Source organism: Leptinotarsa decemlineata, unplaced genomic scaffold (assembly GCF_025532065.1).
Source record: "Leptinotarsa decemlineata unplaced genomic scaffold, Ldec_3_MD MMD2_tig00003308_RagTag_RagTag, whole genome shotgun sequence".
NCBI lineage: Eukaryota > Metazoa > Arthropoda > Insecta > Coleoptera > Chrysomelidae > Leptinotarsa > Leptinotarsa decemlineata.
In genome coordinates, this window is record NW_027412586.1 from 3,058,583 (window position 1) to 3,084,218 (window position 25,636).

The 25,636-nt window shown below is 33.4% G+C and overlaps 1 protein-coding gene across 1 annotated transcript in view; it reads left to right on the forward strand.

Moving 5' to 3' along the window:
- Nucleotides 1-25,636, forward strand: part of Sema2a (Semaphorin 2a) — a 584,325-nt gene that overhangs the window by 385,530 nt on the left and 173,159 nt on the right. The window lies entirely within an intron of this gene.

Sequence of the window (25,636 nt, forward strand, 5' to 3'; positions counted from 1 at the left end):
AGCAATATTACCTATTGTGGATTGTATTGCAGCTTGTAGGGCTAGAAGTATAACCTCCTTTGTTCCGTTAATTTCCCCCTCAAGATATGATACAGTTACACAATCACTCTTGTCAATTGGTTCGCTTATATTTTTCAATATTTTTCTTTGCATGTCATAATGACCATCTTTTGTTAATTTAAAACCAATCCCGGGAGGACCTCGAATGACATTACCACCCAATTTTCTTTTTCTACCAAACTTATCGATTGTTTTAGACATTGTGCACTCTACGATGATTCTTTTCAAACTGATATTTCTTTCATTTACATTATGCTATATACAGTAATTGGTTAGGAAAATAGAAATGAAACAAATAATATTTTTATCATTTTTTATTCATCTAAGTAACTTGGTAAAAGTGATACATATACAATACATAATACAATAATCACAAATAATCACAAATAAGAATGTTCCGGTTTGAAGGAATAAGCAATAATACTTCGAATTATAATTCAATTATTCATCTCTACAGTCAACAAATTGATTAGTTGGTCTAAGGCGCTCTCTTGAGAAAAAGAATGAACGATTTCAGACACCCAACGAATGTTATCATTAGGATCATTTCGATAAAATTCTATATCGCTATGACCCCATGGAAGAGTTCGAGTGGTATTCGGAATGATGAATCTCTTGTCGTCATGATACGATAAAGCGACTTTATTTTTCAATTCAGTGTAAATATCATGCAATACGCTTCTGAACGAGTTCATCTTCCTGAATATCATACCTCCCTCTTCAATGATTTTTTCATAGTCTTCACATGTCAATTCATTCTTTATAACAGATCGTTTCACACCTTTGGCCTTCTTCAGTTCACCATCAACAGATTTCACGTAATACGCTTTAGCACCTGTACCGTAAAAGCTGATTATTGGATCATTTGGGAATTCATCTTTGAAATTACCCAGAACTGACTTTGTCACTGGAATATTGAATTGGTTTCCTATTTTATAATTAGATGTATCGAACTTATTTATATTATTTTTGATAAATTCATAGAAATTGTCTGTATTTATTTTGAGAATAAGGGAGTCGGTATCAGTGTAGAGTAAGGACGCATCTTCTCCAAACTGTTGTTTGATACATCCATAGAAAAAATCATACATAACTGTTTTAGATAATTCTAGAATGGAAAATCCTAAATATAGTGGTTTATCATAATGAACTTTTACTCTAGCCAATTGAATGGCAACAAAATTTTCTGTGAAAATAGAGCATTTTTTAAAATTTGGTCGAGATATGAGACAACTAGCACCTATAGTTCTTTTTATATTTTCCCAATGTGTAATGAGTCTAACATCAATTCTATTGTCTACGTTTTCCATTGTTTTTCCATAGACTGCATTATTCATTAGTTTGTAGAAATCTTTTTCAGATTTGTTATTAGACCTATTACGCATTTCAGTATTCAAATCTATATAAGGCTTCATCCAACATGATTGCTTAAACCTCAATACTCTATGTGTGTTCATCACTATCAAACCATGATTGACAGCTTGCTGTAAGTTTCTATAGTGAACAATATATTTTCTTTTGTCGTTTAAATTTGGAATTAATTTGGGAACTTTCGATTTTGCATATGGAGGTATCAAACGTTCAACTAAGAATGGTAAATCGGAATGTTTATCATGAAGTTCTTGGGGATAATGTATATCCACTTCCAATACATATCCATAAGGACTATCGATATCCACATTCATTATATCAAGATTGAGAATTTCATGAGGTGCTAACCATGAAAATTCACCTGTTGGTAATGGTTGCGACATGCTGTGACCATATAGATTTGTTGCATCCAAATATGAAATGAATGAAGATGGTTCATTTGGATTATAATCCGGTAAAAATGTATTGTTTGCTTTATGTTTCCTTTCACTACATTGACTTATTCCACCACGAATACCTTTTTGAAAGAAGTGAACCATATCAATATCAGTTAGTAATTCCAATTCAATATTAGTATATTTCAACATGGCATCCCACGATAATCCGGGTGCAGTGAAGTATTGTGCCGGATCCAATTTATATTTATCAACAGATATATTTCTAAAGTTTTCAAAAATGTCACATAATAGTAACACATCTGACTTTAAATATAAATCAGAGTATTCACCCAAATCCTGACATTCGAATAAATTCCAAACAAGTTGAGCTCTCCCATAATCATTATCTGATATATGTTCACAATTGAGTTTATCATAAAATTGATTTTTGGTTGGAAGTCTTGGATGATTCAGTTTTTCGATGTCATCAACAAAACTATAGGGAAATACACCTTTCTTTCTCATCAAATTGAAATTTTCAATTTGTGGGAAATGTTTGCGCATCTCGATACACTGATCAGATGTTAAATTTGCACCTAAATTCTCCAAAGAACTAGGCATGAATCTGAAACTATCAATGAATCTCATTTTCAAATAATTCTTCTTCACCCTACCATCTTTATCCGTATAGGAGTGTGTAAAGAGATGTTTTGTGAAAGATATATATTTTTCATTAGTTTGTGGGATGACATCCACTTTATCTTTGTTTTTATACAATTCCTTTATGAATAAATGACAATCATATCCACTGAGATTGTGAAAAATTATAGGAATGAAATTTGGCAATTTAAAATTCAAATTACAAGATGAATGAGCAGCAGGGGACCTTTTTTTTCCTGTGAGGTGACAATGATCCCTCACTTTGACTTCGCCATCATTAAATTGTTTGGAACAAATGCCACAATTTGTGGCAGAAGCAAACTGTTCCTCTTCCTCAGGAGTTTGTACATCCATAGGAATAGGAAACCTGAGATGATTTTCATAAATATTTTTCAAATCATCTTCGATTTTGCTAACGAATTTTTGGGCTGCATCCACACCCCTATACGAAACAAATTTTGATAAATCATCATTGTATGAACATTTAATCAAATAAGCAAATGAATAAGGCTCATGTTTGAATGTCTTGATCGAATACGAGTATTCAGGATTTGGTTTAGTGGTTTGAATCGGCTTCAGTACTGATTCAAAATCTGCATACACTACAAATGGTACCTTCATTTGTTTCTCAAAGTTTTCAAAAGTTAGTATATTTTCAGGTACCGTTTTCCCATATTTATTGACTTTGAAATTGGTTGATGGTGTTGTAGTACTCAAGTGATTACAATCATTTATCTTATGACGTAATAGTAATTGTTCATTAGAAAAATATAATAAACAGCCATCACAAAAATATTTCTTATGTTCATGAGCCGATAATTGGCTTGAAACTAATCTTGAAAGATCTTTGATCCAACAATAATGATTATTACCGAAATCATCTGTGATAAGTAACAAATTGACATGTCTTCTAAGTCTTCTCTGAGAGTAACGTAATGGTCCAATTATTTCATACATTATTTTACCCTTCTCGAATTTACTTTCTAAACCGTACACATTAACTGAAATATCATTCTTGTCTTCAAATTTCACAATATCTTTCAACTTTACCGGAAAATTCATACCTGTTACATCTATGACTGTACTGAAATGTGGATACGATGAAATTTCTGATGTTCTATCGATTGCAGGATGTAGTGCTGAAGTGATAGCCCATGCAAAACAATGCTGATCTTCATTACGGACATTAACCACGGCCTTCCTACGCTCAATACATTCAGGCAGCTTCACATATGAACATCCACTGAGCGGACTGTATTTATTAATGTTCAACTCCAGAAACATGATTTTTTCACAAGTCCAACCTTAAATACAGAACAATATTACTAATCCATCCAATTAAAACTTGGTAGAAATGTTTACCTGAATCACGTTCCTGGAATTCTGTAGTTTGAGCGATAATCCCATTTCGAAATCCATCAAATAAGGAATTCAAATCAGTAGATTGATCAACTGTTCTATTCTGTGAATTGAATGATTTCGTTTCCTTCAGGTCTTGTGTTTGTAGAATATAACTCCCAAATACTTCCATATTCACTTTGATGATTTTGTGAAACCTGATGGCCGATTCCAATAATTCTATAACTTTCTGCCTGATTTCATTAAAGAATAACATGTAATCGGTGGAAACAATGGAACTCTGCACCCTGTATGTCGCAATCCGACGTTTGAAGGCGCTCTTTATAATTTGAACACCATCACTGAATTGAACACATGTATTATTCTTATGTTGTAGAGTTCTATTGTGAGAATTCACTTGAGTCAATGGAATCATCACATTACAACAATTACATGTGTACATAGGTGCTGCAGCGTCATCTAATCTCACTCGTTTCACTGATGGCCCTCCTTGGCAACTCTGGAGCTGATGACGACGAAGGTTGTCACTACGGGTAAAAGATTTACCACATTCACAAGAATACATTTTCTTTGATATGTTCTCACTAACTCACTCGATGGAAACTGAAATAACCAACACTCGCCCGCTTCTTAAATACCATAATCCACGTCGCCTGCGCATCACCGTAGAGAGTGAGGGTAGGTAAGGACACATCGATGCATCCGCTAGAGATGCCTGACGTCACAGCCAAGCCCATCTCCCAATTTGATGCGATAACAGTTGCCGGCACGAGCAAGCAGTGATCGTTGCGCTCTCGGAGAGGGCAGACGTTTGCACAGTCCTCGCCCGCCTGCGTGTCACCATCAATAGCGAGGGTAGGGTGATGCGTTACGTCACATCATTCACTGCTTCGAGAGCGATAGCCGAACAAGCAATTGTCGTTGCGCTCTCGGAGAAGACAGACGTTAGCACAGTCCTCGCCCGCCTGCGTGTCACCATTGATGGCGAGTCTGGGGCGTTACGTCACATCCTTCACTACATCGAGGGAGGTGAGAGCAGACCGATGAATACGCATTACTCTGCCACACGTCGTGGAGTGAACATGTCGCTCTCTAGCCGTTGAACGGTTATTGCTGTGACGTCACTCCACTACTAACTTGGTGCCCTCACACCGATGGAGCATTCATTACTTGGAGGATCTTCGAAGTATGCAGACGTATGTTTGTACATAGACAAACAAGCACATGATGAAACCCTGTACCGTGCATTCTCTTACACACACACACACACACACACATACACACACAAAATCTCATATGAAAAAAAAAAAATCTGAACGATCCATGCACCAGACACTTCAAGGTCACAACGCCTTGACTTCACTGCACAACAAAAAAAAGCAAATAACACGTCATATTGGTGGGGGGAGGATTAGAACCGGGAAAAAATTTCTGAACGATCCATACACCACACCCTTCAAGGTCACATCACATTAACTTCACCAAACAACAACCAATAAAAAAGCAATTAATACGTCATAGTGGTGGGGGGAGGCTTAGAACCGGCTCAAATCTCCTACTACCAAGAATTGATTCTTGAAGTACACCCCTTTCGAAATAACTTTTTTATTACTAACAGGAGTGTACTGTTTCGTCTTACTTCACACATTTCTAGTTTCATTTTTCAATTTTTAGGATTGAAGACTAAAAACTCATATGATAGAACTGACAGATACTTGATGAAAATCCCTTATAATGCATTCAATTAAAAAATACTTCAAAGTGAGATTTCCACTTAGCAGCCTACAAGACTGCGACACGTGTTTCGCTATACAATAGCATCTTCAGGCGTCACATGTCTCGTTTTTGTAAACTGTCAACTGGAAATCTCACATTGAAGTGTTTTTTCAATGCGTTAACTTCCTTAAGAAAATGAATGATGCTGCTATATGTTGTTCTAAATCCATGATGATTTTCAATAACTAGTGAACGGTTCCTAAGAAAACTGATGAAATTGTGTAGAAACGTATGTCAATTCATAAGTTGAAACTGCCTTCTGAAATAAATAGAAATCAATATTAAATGAATAACAATCGATGGTAAACGATTCCCTTCAAAATAGTTGTTTCGTGCTACCATCACTACTGTTACTATCCTCATTTCTTTTTTTCTCTCCTCATTTTATCGATTTGAATAGTCTTGGATATTAGGTATGTGTGAGTATCATGAAAGAATTAAACTTTCCAGACAGACATAAACTGTTCTGTATAATAAATTCATTTCTGAAAGACCCACATTCCATGTGCTCTGAACTTGGAAATGAAACTGACCTTGTCGATGCGTATCTATATTTATACGTTGCCGTGGTCTGTTTGGTTTATTTAGCGAAGGAAATATTATTTTTTCATCATTTCATTTGTCCTTACTGGTTCTAATTGTTAAATCACTAGCAGAATGATTTCTTTAAATTCATCTCAGAACTGTATACTAAATGGCTAAGTTTAAACATTTTCGTATATATAGGAATTTTCTAACAATTTTAACATTTTTGGGTGCAGATTTTCAAATTCAAATTTGAATCTAGTGGATTATACAAGCCACATTAACGTTAGCTGCTCTTCCGATTGAATCAAGAGATAAAATAAAATTCATTGCGATAAATGTCTGACCCTGCTCTGTGTTCTGTCAACTCGCATTCAAATGCCTGCATTTCACTTGGTAAAATCCGTTCTTAGTCCCAGAAGATTAAAAAACCGTACGGGGTAGAAAATGAAGAATCAAAAGTGCGTACACGAAAACTATTTCAACTGATATTGGATCTCCCGTTAATATCAGGGGCTGTTTCCTCTTGGGAATCGAAGTACGCCTAAACTTATCATTGGAAAATAGAAAAACACCCCAGTCGAGGGATTCAACGCGGGAGTCCTCTGAAGATTGATACTTAAAGCTATACATTTTAGATGAGAACTGAATTAGTTAAAAGTTTTGCCTGGTCAAAGCTATCGCGGATTATTGCTTTATCATGGTTTCCAGTTTAGAAATCGAGTTGTATAAAAAAGTTTCGACTACAGTCTTAATACTCTTATGAATTTTTTAACGATTTCCAAGTACTCTGTGAAATCAGTTTGAATATTCAAGTAATTTTCATGGATTATTGATACACTGACACATCACTTGATGCAGATGACTACTCATAAGTAGCATTTTTGTCGAGGAAGCAGTTTGGATATTATCAGTAGTAATAGCCCAAGGGTACTGATAGTTACAAAATAATTAACACTACAGAAAAACATGAAAAATGTATTCTCATGTCCATGGTGAATTTAAAGACCGAAACTACACTATTCATTTAGCACGAATATTTTAACAGAAAGCACATTTTTTTCAAACAAGTACTTCTCCCAATCACCAGAACTGTAATTCTCTTCAAGACGCGCGTTTCATCAACCAAGTTAACGTCTTCAGGAGATGAGGTGATTTAAAAAAGTACTTGTTTTGTGGAAGATGGCTCATACTTTTTTCAGAAACTCGATTATTCTTCAAATTTTGCAAATTTTACTGAAAATCAGTATGTGTACATACAAGAGCTTCCATCACTGATAATAAACTTTTACTAATTTTTTCAAAGATAACATAAATCATAAATTTGTAGAACAAATTTTACCTGATGCAAATGAGAAGTGAGTGATTCTTCGTACGATAAATTAAAGTAAATTTTTAACGCATGAGAAATCAATAAATGAATTGATTGTACACTTTACTTTATCTACATAAGATGAAAGATTATGTCGATCAATTAACAGAGGCCTCTCATTATTAGATAGCGATAGCTGTATTGATTTATTTTTTAATTCATCATTTATTATCAACAGTGTAAGAATGAAAACGAATGTGTTTAGTGTTACATAACTCTTGTTCCCAGTGAAATTTGAAAGCAACGTTTTGATTAATATAACTGCTAATTTATTATTCCTCGGATATGTTGTGATTCTGTTCTATTTGAAAATATCGAATAATAAAAGATATTAACAACATAAATGCGACACACATCATTGATGGAGGATATTTATCACACTTCGTTGTGTGGGATAACGAAGAAACATTTAACGTTATCTTAGATGAATACGTTCAGTATGTGCGTTGACATTTTAGTCCCAGAGTTACTATCGTATGTGATGGCTATAATGATTTTACCAGAAATATTAAAGCCGCAGAACAACATCGTAGAACTTCAGCAAAATCTTCATCTTCTGATATTTCATTTGATGAATCTATGACAGTTCCTATATACCAGTCAACAGAGATTTCTTGCAAATACAACAAATCTTGATTCATTTCAATATTGAAAGAAAAGTTTACTGCTGAAAATATATTGGTAAAACTAATAATGATGCTGATGTAATGATAATTGAAATAGCGATAGAGCAATTCAATTCAACAAACACAAACTCTTGTTGTAGTTGAAGATGTTGACTTGCTCATATTAATCACAGCTCGAACTCCAATCGAAAAAACTATTTTTAACCTGGAAAAGCTCAACATTAATCGGAAATATTTAGGAAAGAAAGTTTTTGGCCTTCTACATCTCCATCTTGATACAAAATATGTGGGAATCTTCCAAAAACAGAAAAGAGGCAATCAATTTCAAGATGGAGAAGTAGAAGGCCAAAAACTTCCTTTCCCAAAAATTAATCTCTCCTAACAATATACCCTTTCAATTCAAATCGGAAATATATTCATCTACTTTTGCAAAGTGTCAATATCATGTCCTATATTTACACGGAATATCTGGCTGTGGTAAACCATTTTCAAGAGTGGTAAGACAAAAGTTTTTAAAATGTTTGGAAAACAAGATTTAGTTCAATGTGCAGGAGTTTTTGAAAAGAGTAATTCGACTCCACAAGAAGTTACCGCCAACGGAATTCGCTTTCTTCTCTGTATGTATGGAGCTCCTAAAAAAACAACGTGCTTAGATGAGTTTCGATATGCATGTTTCGTTAAAAATACTCGAAATAAAAAACAAGTGCAATTAATATGTCTTCCTCCAACCTCAGCGACTGCTCATCAACATATTTTACGGGTATATTACCAAGTTCAAGTGTGGCTGGGTTATCAGCTAGACCCAAAAGACTGGGGTTGGAAGTTGGTCGGCAATACATTAGAACCAGTTCAGGCTTTACTCCCACCTGAGCCGGAAAAACTGCTAGACACAATTTTTTGAAACTGTAAAAAGGATTTTTTTATCGACCTTTTTTAGGTATTTTCACCTTCCACACTCTGAAAAGTATGGAAATTATAATGGAGAACTTTATACAGGTGTAGGAAGAGCAAACTTTTTAGTTTACCCCTATAAGTTACTGCGTAAAATCAAAGTATTTATCACAAGGAAAGATATTCTATATATAAGTAACTTGTCGTATTCAATAATTTTGCCTCTCAAATAAATAACTGATAAATAATACAATACATTTCAGAGGCCAGCATCTGCCTCCGTCTTCAGAAATGAACAAATTTCAAATATATATGCAGTTATTCCTTTGTTGATTTTTTATTTCCCAACTTCTTCGATAGTTGTCAAAGAAAGTGTTTTGAACAATCCTACCAATGTTGAGCTGGGTGCGAATTTTTGTACTTTCACTCCTATTACGCACCTAGAGCACCGCAATGCAAAATGACTTGAAAAAGTGATCTATTTTTGTACCCGCTAGCTTTGGTAACAGGGAATTCGGGGAAATTATAATAGGGAAAATGGATATCACATTTGAATTGTTTACCGAGAAAATTCACTGCAGGAGTTATAATGGCGCCTATTCCAATATGGACTATATACGTTATGTATATTCGTTAAGCAGTCAAAACGTTGGTTTGATTATATCTGTAGCTAGTTCATCTTAGATTTGGATGGATAGTGCATTCCCATCAAGTTTTTGGCATTGGTTTACAAAATCGATAACAACATTTATACCGACCACGAGTTAATTAATAGAAACATGCTGAAATTATGCAATTTTCTTTCACCGTCACTGTTCAGACCGAAATTTTCGTGTGTCTATATTCAAGAACACAAATTTCAAATATCAAAACACCCTTCCAACCGCGCTGTTGAAGGTATTACTGCTTTCGTGACAGGATAATATTCTGTTTGATTCATAAATATTCGCGTGTCAAACTGACTGATGTTTTTCGGATGATAGCTATCATAGACGCCACGAAGAGTTTATTGTACCAGGGTAATCGTTGAAGCGTGCCAGTCTAATTGTATTTTTCTGTCAAGAAATCAGAGTTGGATATTCGGATAAGGGGATGTCAAGTATTTTATTTGTATATATACCTTATTTCACATACAAACCATTCCCTATTCCATTGATAGAATAAATATTATAACGGCTTTAAACGAAAGTGAATATTTTCGTTCGTGTTGGTTGTCACGAAACAGAATTTCGTTTCGAATTCGTTATTTCGTAACAGAGAATTCGAGGAAATTATAATAGGGGAAATGGATATCACATTTGAATTGTTTACGGGGAAAATTCACTACGGGAGTAATAATGGCGCCGATCCCAAACGAAACTATACACGATCCCAAACGAAACTATACTGTTCGTGAAGTAGTCAAAATATTGGTTTCATTATTCGTAGCTAGTTCATCTTTCATTTTACATTAAAGTAAAAATTATCATAGTAGAATGAGTCTATGAAGCTATGATAATGATCGTTCGAATAATTACTATGGAAAAGTTCCTTATACAGTGCGGACATAAGAAATTCTCTGTCTCTTAAATTTTGAACAGAACAAGATATCAAGTATTCAACGAAAGTCATTTTTTGTGGAGGAAAAAATCAGGTTTTTTATCGACCTTTTTTGAGTAATTGTTACCTTCCACAATCTGAAAAAACATAAAAATTATAATGGAGAACTTTATACAAGTGTAGAAGGACTTTTTAGTATACCCCGATAAGTTACTGCGTAAAAATCAAAGTATTTTTGACAAAGAAAAATCTTCTATTTATCAGTAACTTGTCGTATTTAACAATTTTGCCTATCAAAAAATTATTAAGAAATAATACTTATCTTTTACGTTTCGGAGGCCAAAATCTGCCTCCGTCTTCAGAAATGGATAAAAAATTCGAATATATTCGCAGTTATTCCTTTTTTGATAGCTTACTTCTTTACTTCGACATCTGTCGATTTTGGCCTTCGAAACGTAAAAGATAAGTATTATTTCTCAATAATTTTTTTGATAGGCAAAATTGTTAAATACGACAAGTTACTGATAAATAGAAGATTTTTCTTTGTCAAAAATACTTTGATTTTTACGCAGTAACTTATCGGGGTAAACTAAAAAGTTTGCCCTTCTACACTTGTATAAAGTTCTCCATTATAATTTTTATATTTTTTCAGATTGTGGAAGGTAACAATTACCCACAAAAGGTCGATAAAAAAAGATATCAAGGTTGGTCAAAATTTACGTAGTAAGGCATCGCTTTTAGTACTTTCCGAACTGAAAGACATAGTTTTGCGTTACTTGTCGCCGAAAGGGCCCAATCAGCTTTTATTCAAATTAAAAGATGAGTTTTGTGATACCTCGTCTGATAGATAATTCAATTCTCTATTCAACTCTGTTTATTTCTGGAAATCGAATCAGCCGTTACTGAGTAATGTAAGGACTGCGATGCACAATATTATGGACAGACGAAAAGATCTATTAAAATAAGATATAAGGAACACTTAGCACACCTAAAATATGGAAGACCAGAAAAGTCAGCCGTCGCCCATCATATTTTGCAACAAAACTATTCCATAGACTTTAGTTCGACAAGTTAACCACAACAGGCATCTAGATGCCTACGAGAGTGTAGAAATAATACCCAATAGTCAATAGTATACTAAATAGCTTGTTGAAAAATTGTAAAACTAATGTAAGACTAGTAGATAAGGCAACATTATGAAATTAATTTAAAACACTTAAGACGCAGGTACTTAGCAGAGGTATATATGGTATAAATAAGAATAAAATTGTATGTATATTTAGTTCAATCTTTCTCTTGAAGATGATCACTTGGTGATCGAAACACGTGACGAGGTGTTAAAATAACGGTTTGGTGTTGAGATAAAACTCCAGTAATATTCAACTCAAAGGGCTACCATCCCGCCTGATCCGTAGCCAAAAAAATTATGAAAGGCGGTCATATTCTTTTGATTTATGGCTTTATGTATTTTGAAAATCATGAATTTATTTCTTGGAACTGAAATCTTTTTGCTCTCAATCGAATTATTTGTATTTTTTGTGAAGGTGTATCAATGTTCAATTCGAAATGATGTGGCCCTAATTTGAGGTAGAATATAACGGTAACACTTCTTCAAAAAGATGGTTGATGATTATGTTGAATATTGAGTTTAAAATTACGTGTATTTGTTATTTTCTACTAAGATGTGTCATTTGTAATTGAAATAAATTTTAGTTTCATTTTAGGTTTGTAGGAATTCATCGCTACTCTTGGAAGTTCCACATAAAGATGTCTGGTAATTTCAGTGTATACTACCAAAACCGAGAGGTTTAAATAGTAAATCTGTTTTAAAATCTGTTTACGAACGACAACTCTCAGAAGTTGAGAAACTTGTGCGAGCTAAGGACTAACGAGGTCTCACCTTTTAACGTGTGATTCCTAACACGCTTGCAGAATCATCCCAGCTTCAACCAGATAAATTCTCTCGAGAAAAATATCTGGTCGAGGCGGGAATCGAACCCACGGCCTTTCGATCGTGAGTCGGGCGCACTACCACCGCGGCCAATTTCACAACAGTTGGTACAGTAAATGTACTTATGATGTTATAGCTGCCGTATCTGAAACATGGTTACGCGAGGGAGTCGAAGACGGTGAAATTGTAGATACATAAATATGTTTTATCTGGTACGAGCTGACAGAAATCTTGAAAATACAAACAAGTCTACGGGACGAGGTGTTTTACTGGCTATCAGAAAGATGTACAAAATATTGCAAGTAGTTAGAAACGCGACACTTTTTGAGGAACTAGTTGTGCAGGTGAAAGTTTATGGTCGTAAGTACACACTGTGTGCGTTATTATGTACCTCCGAATAGTAATATTAATGTTGATGAATCGGTCTTGGACTTGTTGAAAGGTAATATAAATAATTTTGAAAAGACATATATTTTTGGAGATTTCAATATACCTGAAATAATTGGTAGAATCGCTGTCTAACTCCTGGCGAAAAATTTCAATTTTGAATGATTTCATGAATTTCAATACTTTTCAGTTATTTTACGAATGCGTGCTCAAATGTAAGAATCTTCGAAATAGAAAAAATCCCATTTGGTTTGATGGAAAGTTCAAAGGATCATGGAAATGAAAAATACATTTAGAAAAAAATATCAGTATCGGACTATCACGGATAAAGGTATAAAAAATTGATAAAAAAACTTGATTAAACTGGAACCTTAAGAATCTAATTTAATATATAAAAATGGATGTTTGTTGGTTGGTTGGTTGGTTGGTTGGTAAGTGATAAACTTCTACATCGCTCAACCGATCGTGATAAAACATAAATAAGACATATAAGTAATTTTTCACAGAGAAGGTTTTTAGGCTGTCAATTTTTCTGGAACTCGCCACTAGATGGCGCTTTAGAACAATTTTTCCCAAGTTCGTTGATTCTAATTCTGTCAAAATATTGGAACAGCAGCGATACAGCAACATAGTACTAGTACATTATAAAAGTAGAGAATCAATTAAAAACCGATGTGAATATTAATTATATTAATATATATATATATATATATATATATATATATATATATATATATATATATATATATATATATATAATATAATTAATAATATTTGATATTATTGTAATAATAGTAAAGAATCGTCAACTTTGTTTTTGTTTCTGCACATATTCAACCTTATCATCAAGTCAAATATTTTTTTCAGATTTGTGGAAAACTGCTATAACAATACCTATCTATATGAGCAGTAAAAAAGGCGACTTTGAAAATTATCGACTAATTTCCATTGTCTTCTCCAGTCAAGTTATTTGAGCAAATTATTTATACACGAATATTTTACTACGCAAAAATATATATCACGGAAGAACAGCATGGATTTGTTACCAATGAATCAATCAGTAGCAATCTATTCATTTTTACTAATTATGCATATAATACAGTGGAATCAAAGAATCAACTCGATTCTATATTCACGGATTTCAGAAAACTTTTGATAAAATATAGACCACGATGTTCTATTATATAAATTTGATTTTCTGAAAATTTGTTGAAATTATTGAAAATTTATTTACGAAATAGATACTTCTGAGTTAAACACAAAAGTAACACATCAGGTAAATTTTATGCTAACTCCGGTTTTCCTCAAAGATCTAGCATTGGACCACAATTATTTGTTCTATTCATAAATGATCCCACTTTCATTTTTAAATTTTTTGAATGTTTTACTTTTTGCCGATGATCTGAAAATATATAAACAGATACAAACAGTTAGGGATTGTGTTGATTTGCAAAGGGTTATCGACAGTATTTATGAATGAAGCATCACAAACAAATTGAAATTCAATATTAACAAATGTAGCATCATCACAATAACTCGTTTGAAGGATAATGTTATATTTCATTATATGATGGATGGGAAAGTCCTCCACAGATGTTCTGGGGTTAGAGATCTTGAGATAACTCACAACAGTACCTTATCGTTTACCAAATATATTCAAAATTGTTAAATCGTTAAATAGAATGTTAGGATTCATTATTAGACAAACTCGGGACTTTACGAATAACACCACTATAAAATTATTATACTACTCACTTGTGAGACCTAAATTGGAATCTGCAAGTATAATATGGTCAGGTGAACATCGGTCCACAATCAATGCAGTCGGGAAAATACAAAATAAATTGCTTAGGTATTTATATTACAAAAAGTACCGTATTAGTGCTGACTATGAAGTTATCAGATCCAATCAACTTAGACATGACTTTAATGTTCTCTCTTTTGAATCTAGGAGATCCCTCACCATGATGCATTTTTTGTATAATGTAATGAACAACAGGATAAATGCTACAGGAATCCTATCATTACTGAGATTCAATGTCCCTTCCCGTAGAACTCGGAGAACTTATCCATTCAATATTCCATTGGTGGGTACAACGAACAGATCCCCTCCCGTGACCATGCTGCGAATGGCCAACACATGTTGTGTGCTTGTAGATTTAGATTGGACTCTACCTCAGGGAGTATTTCGTAGAGAAGTATTAGATTATTTCTTGAATACATCTGTTTGATACGGTATACATATTTATTATATTTAGCATTTTTCACTGTTCTTGAATATGATTTTCTATCCATAAGCTAGTTTATACAGTGCATTCTATTAAAAACGAGCCACCCTGAATAACTTTTTGTACAATAATTTTTAGGAAAAATAAAAAAACATGTCAACAATAGCATACAAGGGGACACATTTGATATCGCTTCCCTTATCACACCCCCAGAGCATGTCGCCAATTTTTTTTTAATGGATCACTCTATATTGTTTCGCATTATCAGGTGCTCCATGATGAGCAGATTTTTCAACAAAGTATAAAACATATGGTCTGAAGCTTATTGTTCGGGAGCTGCAAATTATTTCAGTTGAAAACGAGCCACCCTGAATAATATTTGAAACAATGCTTTGCAAGAAAAATAAAAAAACAGGTCAACAATTATACAGGAGGCCACATTTTGAAATATTCGTTCTAGTGACAAATATGGAAACAATAAATCATAAAAAGAGATTTTTTATCAATTCTTGAATCAAAATCTGATGGCTGGACTATGAGAAGAAAAAAAAATTCTATAGTAAATGTTCAAAAACCTTTCCACCAACTTCCATATAATGGTACAAACGAGCTTTCATTGCAGCCCTCACATGGTTGAGAATCTCGGGAGTTATTTCTCTGCAATGTCTCATGATATTCTCTCTCAAATCTTCTAATGTTGTTGATTCTATCTCATACACTTTAGACCTCAAATGACCCCGTAGAAAGAAATCTACCGGAGTGAGATCCGGAGACCTTGGTGACCATTCTGTAGGACCTCATCTGCCAATCCATTGACCAGGAAAATGATCATTCAAAAATTGTCGCACTGGAGCTGCATAATAAGGAGGTGCACCATCCTGCTGAAAAATTATTACGTTTTCGAATAAAATTATATCCTCCTCAAGTGCCCTATTGATGCACGGTATTATTCGATCCTCCAACATATCCAAATATTTATCACTAGTCAAATTATTATCGATAAAAAAAAGTCCTATGATGCGGTCACCTAAAACTCCTGCCCAAACATTCAGTTTTTGAGGTCGTTGGGTATGAACTTGACGGTATAAATGAGGATTCGTATCACTCCAATATCGACAATTTCGCCGAATCACCTCTCCATTCAATGTACTGAACATATATTCATCCGAAAAACAAATTTTATACAAGAAATTCTGATGCAAGTTAATCCGTTCAGTGAGACTTTCGATACGTCTATCTAAATCATATTCGTTCAATTAATAAACTAGTCTAATCTTATATGGATGACATTTTCACTCATGAAAGATCCTGAAAACAGTTGTACGACTGATTCCTGATTCCCGAGATAACTTAATAAGAGATTGCGAATTTTCCATTAGTCCATCGTGCACTAAAACTGCAGTACAAATAGCTTCATCGTTGACAACTCCTGAACAGTTATGCTTTCTATTGTTAACAAATCCAGTTTCATAAATTTGTTCAATAATTCCAAAACGTATTTATGTCGTACATTTTTTCCTGGATGATTATCATTGAACATACGGGCAGCCGCTCTAGCACTAAGTCCATATTGGTAGTACAAACTCACGATTTCAATTCGTTCTTGAAGCGAATAAACCATTGCTTCTCAAGAATTCAGAAAAACAGAAACACCAATTGTAACTTCACCTGGTAGGTAATCGTTATTGTAGAATGAGACAAATACAAAATGAAGAGAATATCGAATTCAAACTTAACTAGGCAAAATAAGACTTTTTTGAAGTATAGTTCACAAAAACACCTATATAAAACCTAGGTAATAGCAGGGAAGCCCACGATGCAAAATGGAGATTTACTCGAGCGTCATTGAGACATATTAGGTTGCAAAGCTTAGATGATAAGAAGAAAAAATGTTATATAATATATACCTTTTAATCGGTGGGGGAAGCGGCTATAGATTTTCAAATATGTAAAAAAATACTGTTGCATGGATATAATCGAGCGCGTCAGATATTGATAGCATCAATGTCCAACGTATTTTTAATAATGTTGGTATGTTAATCTGATCGTTTGCATGATGTGGGTGGTTGTTCGTAAGGGTTAAAAGTGAAAAGAAATAAAATTTAATCGAGAGCGTCAGATTTTCTAAGGGGGTGTTAAGTGCAACAAAGAAAAAGCTCTCATTCAATAATCTGACGATTTCGATCTGACGCAAACTCGCGGCCATTATTATAATGTGCAAAAAAAATTCGCCATTTTGAAATACTCAAGCGCGTCAGATTAAGATATATATGGTTCATCTTTATGTTATAGACGTGCTGTCTCATAATCTGATGATTATCTGGGGGTTTTTGCTTAATCTGACAAAAACAATATTTAAAAAAAAAATTAATTCATTGAACTTAATTAATTGAAAATCTGAGGAAATAGCATGCAAATAAATAAGTTTATGTTTTTTAAGTAAAATACTTGTATTTATAAGAGAACAATGTTAAAAAATGCTTAAAAAAATTTATTTTCTATAATCAATTGATCAATTAATGAAGAAAAGTGAAATGAAACTTTCTGTTTTTAACCACTTTTATTTGTAACCAACGTTACTGCAGTTTCATCCTATAAGGACATTTCCAAACTCATACAATATATAAGGACATTTTCAAACTTATACAATACGTTAGTTACAAATAAAAGTGGTAAAAAACATAGAAAGTTTGATTTCTCTTTTCTTCATTATGATTTCCACGTAGTAACGGCTACATATATCAATTAATTGATTGATAAATCATCATCTTCATCACGAACGAGTCTCTGTGATCAGCTGTGATGGCGTCATGGCAACAGAATTCAGAGTCGGGACGGAGTGAGAGAGTAATAGATAGAGAAAAAGGGAATAGAGAATAGAGAAATAGAAACTCGGAGAGGGAAATATAGGTAGCACACAGCTGCACGCTTTAAACTTTATCGACGAATTTTTGTTATTTCGGCTTGCGGAAATCGTCAGATTATATATTTTTCGTTATCCTTGAATTATTTCCATCAGAATAAAAAAAATTAGCTACGCTCGAGAATGTCGAAATGACGTTATTTTTTACAACTTTGCTGCCCTCCCCTTTCTTTATGTCAGTCTCAAATTGTCAGATTACTGGAATATACACTTTTTAGCAGGTAATTAACTCACCCTACCTTAATCTGACGCGCTCGAGAATTTCTGATGATCATTTTTTTCAACTAATCTGATACGTTATCCCTCACAGGCGGCCTTATATATGGGGCTCATATTTGGTGGAGGTACTTAACCGGGTACAAGGTATCCCCCTGTATATTAATCTGCCGCGCTTTAGTGAATCCCGAAATCCCCGCTTGGGCTCTCCTATTATAACGGATTTTACAGAAGTTCATTCATGGTGGCCCGTTTCCAACTCAAATGATTTTTAGCTTCCAAACTATGAGCCTCAGACCATGATGTATTCTACTTTGTTGAAATCTGTTCATCATGAAACATCTGATAATGCAAAACAGTTGATCTATTTAAAAAAATGGTGACATGCTCTGGGGGTGCGATAGAGAAAGGTAGATCAAATGTGAATGTCAAAATGTGTCTCCCGTAATACTATTGTTGAGGTGTTTTTTCCTGCAAATCATTATACCAGAAGTTATGGAATGCACTGTATATATTATTATTATCGATTTTATTGCAAAACTATATTCAGTAAAAGAGTACATACAGTTTATTGATATTCACAACTGGCTTCTATAATTGTAATTATTTGGATTAAAATGAATAAATAAATAATTCAAATAGCTAATCTGTGAAACGAAGGGACCCTTCATTAATTGCTCACTCTTTGCTATACCCTACATGAGGTAAATTCTGCCGCTGTTTTGTTTTAATGAAGTCTTTGATATATAGAGGCGGATTGGTAGTCATTTGCAGCTGGGCCTATTTGTGATGTAATCAGAAGATCGGAGAGAGGGTGATACTTCCATGTTATTTTTTTGATTGATTCGGTCGTTACTTGATGAAGGTTCATAGTAATTTCATAAACTATACCTTACGATTTAATCCTCACAAACTTGATTTTCAAAAAATATATCACATGTTTCGCTATCACAATAGCTTTTTCGTAGTTCATTACGAAAAAATATTTCTATGAATAATATACCCGTATGAGATACTGGGGTATTTCGTCATTCCGTGTTTGAAAAAATTTTTGCTCAACTTAGATTATTGTAGATTATTTCTGTATGAAGTTTTTTAATAATTTTCATGACTTTTTTGTATTCATCATAGAGTATCCTATTTCCGAAATGGGCGATCACCTGAATATCTATTGAATAGTCTATAATTCATTGAACTCTGAAATTTCATTTTCCAAGTTTATACTGGGAAAGTTTCATGAGGACAATAATATATTTCGTGTTTACTGATTCTCATATTTTCAGTTTTTCTTAGGGAAATTACATTATGAATGAAATATGGAGTGTTTCAATTGAAAAAATCGAGGTTTAGAATTTTGATTCATGAGGTCGAATGAAATGATTTATTTCATAAACATTTTCATTAAAACAACGATGAAAATAAAATAAAAACAACAATAAAATAGGTCGAATTATTTTTCAATAATGAAAACATTTCATGTTCAGGATATCTTCGTTACAAAACAGACTTTACAAATAAATTCTTATTACATTACATTTTCAAAAGTTATTCCTCGACAGAATCCGAATACGGCCAGAAATAGTGTAATAACAAAAAACCCTAACTACGCCCCCAACAGAGAATGTTGTATATTGAAGAATATTTTGATATCGTCATTCCTTCATCTCAAAACTGATAATGAAAGCTCGATGTGAACGTTCTGTAGATTAAAACAAAAACCCATTCCATCTGGACGACTCAAACGCCCTCCTGCATCATCCTGTAGAAATTAAATGTTCCAGCTATAAATCCTTACCTCTATATTGCAGGCGGCTGCTTGTCGTCGCCACCTATGATCGCTCTACCGTTAGTCTGGTTCTAATTAATGGCCGGCGCAAAAATAAAAGCCGCCGACTTCAATATCACGTTCCTTTTATAAAAGCGATTTTCTGTGCAGTATTTTATCAAAAATGCTGATATTACTCCCATTTTTTATTCCACCGCTTAGTGCTACTGAAGGTCTCTTTCCAATTTTGTACGTAATATATTAATTTATTATCCAGAATTTCCAGTAAGTGCAAAATAAAAAATATTATAACGTGATTGCTGTTCACACGTGAATGATGAAAATGATTTTCATGAAGAACATATCACTTATTTAGGATTTAACATGATATCCAATGAATGTGACTAAAGGTACAAAAAGATGAGATCGGTTCTTTATTCTCTGTTGTTTTCATGAGCGATATATCTATATTTCTTTGTACAGCACGTACATAAATAATGAAATAAATTCATTTCCTACTAGAAAAAGAAAATCATCGTCATATTTTTTTCGAATTATAATGAATTTTCAAAGATGCTTTTATTTTGTCGCAGGAATGATGCAAGCTCTCCCGATTTTTCAAAAGTAGTTTGAATTTCTGAAACTTGTTTTCTAACGTTTTACATTGATTTGTATTAATATTTTTATACTTGCCTCTGATTTATGAATTTGACCTATAGTCTATTTCAAAAGAGTGTAGAGTAATAAAATCTCATTAAGTATTCAAAAGCGCTACAGGGTGATCCGTCAATAAATTCTGTCACTTCCCTAGTCCGCATTGCAAAATTATGTCGTTTCATAAAGAGCAGGTAGGTATCACCCTGTTTTAAGGGATTTGTCCATTGTTATCGACGGATAAATACTGAGCCAGAGGCGCGCTAGTGGGATAATTGCCAAAAGAATATGCATTCATAAAAATTATATTAAAGGAAATAAAAATTTAATACAGCAGAACAGTGTTATTAAAAAAATATAAAATGTAACAATAAAATATATACGAACCGAAATCGGAAAATACTCACAAACACACACGAACGAACTTTACGTATTGAAACACTTGTGGGGACTTTAAATCAATTTATTCACAAAAACGACAAGAACTTTACTGGATACGTTATTACAATTTGACACTTGAACAATACTAAAACTGTGAACTTCCCTTAACGTTTAACAACACTCTATTTATACCCTAATTGAATGTTCTAGAGATTACTAGGTACAATTTTCGAGAACCTTCCGAGAAAATAATTATTCAGACTACCCTTAATTCTAAACCCTAACCTAAGCAAAAGTGTCACTGTCACTGATACACTGGTCTCTGTCCAGATTGCTTATCCCGCTACAGTATATTTACAATTCAATTAAATTATTCTACATCAGTATAGTCTTCATCCGAAGAACTGTCATCATCCCCTGGTATTATAATTATAGGGTCAACCACCTGATCGACCAAGTTGTCCAGTTCCCACATTTTATCTTCCTCTTTTAAAACATGCTGGATTGCTTTTTGCCAGTTTTCTGATGTGATTTCCATAATGGCTTGATCAAACAATACCTTGACATCTTTCATTTTAAATGTGGTATTGTGCCTTGCAACATATCCTTTAACTTGTGCCCATATAAGTTCTATAGGATTTAATTCGCAATGATATGGCGGTAGGCGCAGCACAGTTACTTTATACTTTTCTGCTACATCTTCTACGGCATATTTCATGAAGCGAGATTTATGTTGTTTTACTATGGCTAGTAGTTCCTTCTTTACTGAATTCGTCTCAAACTGAATACCTTTTTTTGACAGCCAGTTAATAATTTCTTGCTTTCTCCAAGCTGAAGTTGGTACCTTCTCTAAGCGCCTTGAATGGTAGCTTGCATTATCCATAACCACGACCGAATCAGCTGAAAGAAATTTTAACATTTCCCCGAAGTAGTCTTCGAAGACATCCGAATTCATGTCCTCATGATAATCTCCCGTCCGGCACGACTCAAAGCTTAACAAACCTTCTTTTAAAAATCCGTCTTCGCTTCCAATGTGAGCAATTATAAGCCTCTTCCCTTTTCCCGAAGGCACTTTAATACCCGTCGAAAGGCCTTCTATGAAAGCTTGGCGAGAACTTGTTATATTTTTATCTTGCCACATTTTTTTGACTATATAACCTTCGTTTATCCACGTCTCATCAAGATAAAAAATTTTCTTTTGCTCTCTGCGGTACTGCTTTATAGTTGTCAAATATTTTCGTCTCCAGCAAACAATTTCATCACTTTCCAGTAATAGTGCCTTTCGATTGTGCTTTTCCCAGGCAAAATTCATACTTTTTAAAGTTTTCCATAAAAGTTTTCTGGATATCAAAGGAATATCGTTATCTTGGCTTATCTCGATAAATATTTTTTCAAGAGTGGGTATTTCCTTTTTAAAATAAAACGAATGAACTTTTCTTCGAATGTCACATTTGGTGTCTTCATCTAAGATTTTTATTGGTCTTCCTGATTTTCTCTTGCATGGACTTACCTGGCCTGATATATTTCTTTCTCGCAATAATTTAAAAATCGTGGACTGTCCAATTCCAGTCATTCGGGCACATCGCTCAACACTTTCTTGCACAGACAAACTAGGGTGATCGTGTTTTATGCAATCATATACATTTAAAATTATAACTTTTTCGCAAACAGATAGCGGAGAATTTTTTACACTTCTTTTCTTTGGAGTAAATGTCCCCATTTTATAACTTTTTCACTATTTCTATATCACAATATCACTGTACGTTTAATTGGTGTAGTAACAATTACTATTATAACTCGAATGTTTAAGACACCATTACAATATATTTAAACCCTTTTTCTTAATTACCTGGGTTTAATAGGTATTGCATGATTGGTGGGCAGGGTCAAAAAGGGATTATTATAATGATATGGCACCTCGGAACTAAGTGTTAACCCTTTTTTGAGAAATCATGCTCAAGTATATGAACCCAAATTGCATATTAAATAAGTTTACAAGAACCACTAAAATTAATCTTAATCTTTTTTTAAGAAATTTTACTTACCTAAATACATGTAGGTACTTAGTTTTAGACCAAATTACTTCCCAAAAATGGCCTTTTATTATTATCTATGTCTGTAATTTTTAATTTACTTTAATTATTAAGTTTAATAATCCTAAGATTTGCCTACGCCCATGGACGACAACGAAATTCAGGCAAATTTTATGACACTTTATGATTTATTACTCTACACTCTTTTGAAATAGACTATAATTGTACCAAATTAACTTTTTTCTATGGCGATTATTTAATTGAGTTTTGGATGAGTGAGGTTAGAGTGATGCAGATTTGTTTGAAACCTGTTTATTAAAGATTTTTCAATCATATAAAATGGCTCGAATGTTGGAGATTTTCCCAAATTTCAATATATTTCGTTCTCCTGCATACTCTTCAAATCCTAAAATAGTTTTCACTACAACTTTTTTATTTTTTCGTGGGAAACTGATGCCACTGCATCGAGATCTCTTTGCTCACAACTCACATAGGGAAACTGATGGTTTGAACCTAATTCTGACTGACTTATATTTATTTGTATCGAGAAAAAATTAAGATCGACCAATCTTCACCGATTTACTTGAAAATATGATATTATAATAGCGACAAAAATACAAACTTATTAATGATCATCAAGATAAACAATGTACTTGTCTCTAGTTAACAACATCGATCTCAGATGGAGTATTGCTTATTTTGAAATCCCTATAACAAGCATCAGTACTCCCGTCTCCACTAGTCATAACGTATAATATTCGCAGTTACGTTACGGGTTATTTGCTACGAATAGATAAGTTTTTGATTTTTTGAAACCGTTTTCTGCCAAAAAATTTGCTGGAACTATACCAAAACGCATATTGATAATAATGAAAATTGTATCAATCAACTTTCCCTTTAGAGTCAAAGATTATCAAATCATCATGCCCATTGAAAAATGACATTTATGTGAAGGTATGACATTTGTCAAACCAAAAAACTCCATTAATGTTTAACTTTTTTCGTCGATTTATATGTTCAATTAATTGTTTTTTACTCATTTTTACTGTAAGTATGATTTGTAATTTTATTCATTGGCAAAAAAACCCACAACTCAATAAATTATAGGCCCTGAAGAAGCTTCCCACTAGAAGCGAAAGCTTGGCAAAGTAAAGCAGAGTTTTTGATTTTTGATTTTTTGACTGAGAGACCCCGTTATTCCATTCTACTGTATATATATATATATATATATATATATATATATATATATATATATATATATATATATATATATATATATATACTGCAGTGTGGGTTTTCACAGATGGAATATGTGTAGTTGCTTTTTCCTGTGTTCCTCCGTTGTGTGTTTTTTAAAGGTCGACGTTTTGCCATTATCTCAGATAGCAAAACGCATAACCACTGATTTTTTTCTTTCGGATCTACTTGTGAAAATACTTAAATACTGCCAATTTTTTTTCCAAATCGGAGGGTGCAGTTTATCTGAAGTTTCACTCTTTTTTTAGCGACGAATTGATTTCTTACTTTATCTCAACAGAAATCTACTAAATTATGTTTGTGTTCATTTTCGGAAGGTTTACATGTTTGCCTGTAAAGCTTCGAGAATTTACTGAAATGATCTCGATCATGGAAGAAATAGCGAATACTCAAGAACACTCTATTCGCTTCGACCCGTCTAAGATGTATTTCAACGAGTCCGTCATATATATGCTTCAATTCAATCCTCATTATGCAAAATGAAGATTTAATTTTTTCCTCAAAGTCTCTAATTCACAGTAACTTTTTGTCTATCAAAGAATAATATTCAGTTGAGAGAAGCATGCTGTGTTTGAACATTATTTTGAAGTAAATCTCCTCATTAATTGAATAAAATTAATAATGTCATATTTCTTCAGATGTCACCGAACCTCCCAACAAATATTAGTCCTAACTTCCAAAAAAATTCATAGTTGACGAGAAAATAATGGCTTAGGTTTCTTTCCTCCATATATCACAATACTACCGACAAGAACATTGTAATTATATAGCAAAGCATTCACGCGAACGTAAAAATAAGATTAATTAACAATTGAATGTAGCTTTTCTACGTTTCTGTCTGGAATAGTCAGAATGAGTAAATTGTTTGTTGAAAATGACAAATTAGGCGATACGACACATTTATTACATGGTTCATATCCGTATACGATGAAAAATCGATTATCCAAATTGAAATGTCATATATTTTCCATTGTTTTCTATCCATTTTCGAATAATTCTAACTTGATTTGGATATTTTGAACGAAGTTTCACTGAAAGAACCAAAAAAACAATAATACGTCCATCAAATAAAATAATGAGTTTGTAGGATCTGATAATTAACGGGGACTTAACTTCCATTGTGCGATTTCTAGCACGGATCAGACAATACGCAGTGAATAACCATTTCCTCAGAGTAGGGATCGATTCCGCATTCACGATAGCGATTGATTCAGTGCATCGATCAATCGGTTGTTTTCTGATCAAATGAAGAATATACTTTCATTCTGAATGAGGTCAACGGTTG